Source organism: Mytilus californianus, unplaced genomic scaffold (assembly GCF_021869535.1).
Source record: "Mytilus californianus isolate M0D057914Y unplaced genomic scaffold, xbMytCali1.0.p SCAF_19, whole genome shotgun sequence".
NCBI lineage: Eukaryota > Metazoa > Mollusca > Bivalvia > Mytilida > Mytilidae > Mytilus > Mytilus californianus.
In genome coordinates this window covers 3,200,140-3,204,677 of record NW_026262667.1, presented here as the reverse complement: position 1 = coordinate 3,204,677, position 4,538 = coordinate 3,200,140, and the positions used below count along the sequence as shown (strand labels likewise).

Below are 4,538 nucleotides of genomic sequence, written 5' to 3'. Positions count from 1 at the left end.
CTTTCATAATTAATCTACAATACAAATTCATTTATGTATAAGCCATGTACTTTGAAAAATAGAAGGGAAGATACTGATGTTCCATTGGCGAGAATTGGTGCGTATATTCTAATTGAAAAAAGATTATCTCACTTTATTGTGGTCGGTAAAATAGGACACGAATCCTTCAATACTTTGCAGAAAATAATATTTGCTGACGATATATTAGTTAGATAATGCATAGTTTACGGTTTTTCTTGTCGTATAACACACATTCGGGGTGTCAGGATTGCCTTAAAAATATATCTTTTCGATCTGTGTTTCATTTGATCAATCCTGTCACCCCTCGGACTGTTATACGACAAAAAAACATATGCATTTTTCCTGTTTGAATGGCTTTACACTAGTAATTTGGGGGGCCCTTTATAGCTTGCTGTTCAGTGTGAGCCAAGACTTTACAAATTGTGACTTGGATGGAGAGTTGTATCATTTGCACTCATACCACTTCTTCTTATATATATTATGTTTTTCAAAAACTTAACTTTTGGTTGCAAAGCAATTATATAAATGTCACAATTGAATAGTTAGAGAATTGTCACACATAGTTCTGTAACCAACTGGTTTGAAGAAAATAAAAAGGCATTTAATCATGTGAATTCGTGTTTGCTCAGTTTCATTTCCATTCAAAACGTTTGTTGACATTCAATTATATTTACCTCATAAAACTGAACATTGCAGTTTCTGTTATTCTTGATGATTGAATACTCCTAAAACAAAGGAAAATGAAGAAGAATGTTTGATATAAGTGACCTTTTTTAACATAATTTTAAAAGATATTAATGAATTAGGATTGTTAGCCATGTCGTCCAACAAACTCAGTTTCGTTAACAAATAAACACGAATTGTACGTATATGCAACTACAGTGTTCACGTATGTTTATTCATAAAATTGAAATGACTGATTATTGAGAATATAATCATTTGCATGCGTATCCTTAGTTTTAATATTACATTAAATGATGGTTAAATAGTAGTAAACTATAAATCACTTTGATACATTAAGGTTAAGGTATAATAAGAGCTATCATTTTGACTATCAGTCGGATACCCAGTTGAAAATCGAAATTGAACGAAAGAAATGGAACTCTTTGTTAGAGAAGGTAAAAAAGCCAAATCGGTATAATTGAATATGAATTTAATGCGTTCTAAGTTGTGTCATAAATATAAAGTGCTTAACAGCATCAACAATATTTTACAAACAATAACAATAAATCAATAAATGTGTCTTAAGTGTCATCTTACTTTGTCTTTACTGGTAATTTCGTTTGCCAGTATAACACCATCTTTCTTTATTATTGCAATATCTGTGTTCCCAATTTGAACATCAATGACGTCATATTTCTCGCCTTTATTGTCTTTCAACACGTTTTCTGATACCTTCAAAATTACATCTTTATCAGTTACTGTTCATTTTTTTCAGAGTGTTCCATTCGTGTTCAAACGTATACATGTATGTGTAATAAAATAAAATGAAAGAGTTTTTGACATGCAGTAGTATACCGGTGTTCAAAAGTCATAAATCGATTGATGACAGTTTATGTTCTAATTTTTTTTATAAATATAACAATAAAAGATGTACATGTGCAGTTTCATTCTCACAAATCAGTTTGAATTTTCAGTATTTTTATGATTTTACTTTTTTTGTACACACAAGAATTTATATATATATATAAAATTGGAAATGAATATTGGGAATCTGTCCAAGAGACATCATCCCGACAAAAGAGCAGAAAACAGGTCAAAGCCACCAATGGGTCTTCAACACAGCAAGAAAATCGAACAATCGGAGGCGGCTTCAGCTGGCCCCTAAACAAAAATATGCTCTAGTTCAGTGAAAGTGGACGTCACACGAACTCCGAATCCTATAAAAGATGTAAAATAAAAAAAAAACATACAAGACTAACAAAGGCAAGAGGCTCCTGACTTGTGACAGGCGCAAAAATGCAGGGGAGGGGGGTTAAACATATTTTGTTAGATTTCAACCCTCCCCCTATACCTGTAGCTAGTGTAAAATAAACAAACACACAGAATACGCACATTAAAACTCAGTTTTAAAAAAGTCTGATGTCAGAATAGGAAACAGAAGAAACAAAACAAAAGGACAATGATACACAAATTAACAAAGTACTACTAGCAGTTAATGACATGCCAGCTCCAGACCTCTATTAAACTGATTGTAAGATAATGTCTTCATCGTATGAAAAAGTAACGATCCATCCCGTTATAAAATCGTAAAATGTATGAGAAGAATATAGAGTATCATGCCAACAACTGATTAGAATAATTATAGATTATCGTTGATCAGTTCAACAAGATTGATTTTCTCGCTTGAGCCGGTTCGGTATCGCTATTTTGCCTATGACGAAGTTGATGTTTTTATTGACAACGGCACGTGCGCCCTTTGTTTCTAGTTATAAATTTTCATATCAATCTACTGTGATGAGAAAAGAAATTATCAGTAAGTAAGATCAAAGGAAAACTTCGTAACATAGCGATAAATGTGTTTATTTCCAATGCAAAGATCCTATGAGTGAATCAATGTTAATTCAAAAAAAAAAATACCAGCTTTAATGAACTGAAAACGTCTGTTTAAAGGTTTTGGTTAACTTTTGAAGTGAATGACGACATTTTGTGCTAAATATTACCATAAAAGATTGTTTATGTTATCCTGGTTATTTTTACATTTAACTACAATACCAAAAAATCATTACCTTGGATGCTTCAAACATACTGGCACTCAACACAATGTACGATAAAACTATCCATCTATACATTTTCTCACTACAAAAGACAGTTGATCATAAAATAATAAAACCTGTTATGCTTATCAATATTTTCAAAATGTAATTCACTTACAGATTGACACAATAGCTAAAAAATAACTTTGCTTGTAATGTATGATCATTGCGACTTTTGAACTACACATTTCTAAACCTTACTGTGATGTATCCCTAACAAAAAATAATTTGAATCGATCTAAGAGTGCACATATTGAATTTAAGCCACTTTAACCTTCTGTACATGCAATTTACAAATGATCTTTGTACTTTAATGCAGGATTGATTGTTTTCAACTAAATTATGTATTTATTGACATACGCCGTTGATGTGTAGATAAATATATCATCGAGTTATAAACAAAATGTTAATAAATAAATATACTTCAAACAAAAACGAAAAAAAATTACCAACTTACAATTTTAAATTAACAGCTGTTTTCATTTTTATGGTTTGAATGACCTGTAAATTTGAGAAACTGTATTCAAGATGAAACTGACGCTAAAAGACATGGTATACAAATTTTAGAGAAAGGATCTAATAAACAATATTCAGTTTTCAAAAGGACACTTTAAGTTCCATTGTATAACTTACTTTACACCAATTCCAAAAAAATATATCATTCGCAGATATTTTTAATAAAAATAAGAGAGATAATTCGCTGATTTTAGTTTATAGAATGCCACTTCAGGTGACTAAAGAACACACTTCTTACATTGTTCATTTTGCGTGAAAAAAATGCTTAATTTTGACACGATTCAATTTTGTTTGACCCTTTTCCATGGTCACTTGCCTTACATCCTAATTCAAACGACACCTTGACTTTATCATGTTACCCTATGGAAGTAATGAAGTTATGACAAATTAATCATGAATTCAAACATATAAGGATGCAATAACTCTATAACAAAAGAAATCGGACTATTTTTAATTAAATGTATACAATTTTTGTTTAACAGACCTAAACATTTTGCGCCATTTTTTAGTCCTAATTGTTCCGTGTTAGAGTTGCAGTGGTATTATGCAAAGATCAAAGATGTAGATACTCAATTTCCAGGTTAAAATGTATAAGCCATTAATATAAAGGTAATGTTTCTAATATTAAGTTTAAGCGTTATACCATGTACAGCTTTTTTAAAGAAAAAGAATGAAAACTAATAAAATACGAGAAGCTAAATTTTATCAAATAGTTAACAAATAAAATACTCGGGCATTATTTTTGTAATATATGCAACACTCAGAAACGTGTCCGTCCCCCAAACGTGTCCGATTCCCACAAACGTGTCCATATGACGTCGCTGAATTCAAAACATGTCCAGTTGCAAAAAGGACGCCGAAAGATGTCAGTATTATGAACTCACAAACGTGTCCTTTCCCCCAAACGTGTCCATATCAAGTCAAAACGTTTCCTTTTATGAACGCTCAATCTTGTCCATATTTCAAATGCCCATGCAAATAATTTAATTTTTGACCTTCAAGTAACAATTACATGTCCACCAATATTAAAATTTATAATTTTGTTTAATAACAATTTTGGTTATTGTTCTTCTATTGACGTATATTCCTTTTAATTTACTCTTTCATCTATTGTCCTACCTCCAAGCGTAAATGGAGAATAGAAACATGGTTAATTAGGTCTTCTTCCAACCGACAGTTAAATCCTTGCCAAAGTTGGGCGTCCATTTGGCTGTGTGGGATGTAAAAGTACGCAGTCATGTCCCT

At 31.3% G+C, this 4,538-nt stretch overlaps 1 long non-coding RNA gene across 1 annotated transcript; it reads right to left on the bottom strand.

Moving 5' to 3' along the window:
- Positions 1–1,290: 1,290 nt before the first annotated feature.
- Positions 1,291–3,262, bottom strand: LOC127727087 (uncharacterized). Its single transcript, XR_007993772.1, has 3 exons — positions 3,235–3,262; positions 2,751–2,820; positions 1,291–1,416 (listed from the first exon to the last, which is right to left on the bottom strand). It is a non-coding gene; the product is annotated as an uncharacterized LOC127727087 (long non-coding RNA).
- Between the last annotated feature and the right edge of the window lie 1,276 nt (positions 3,263–4,538).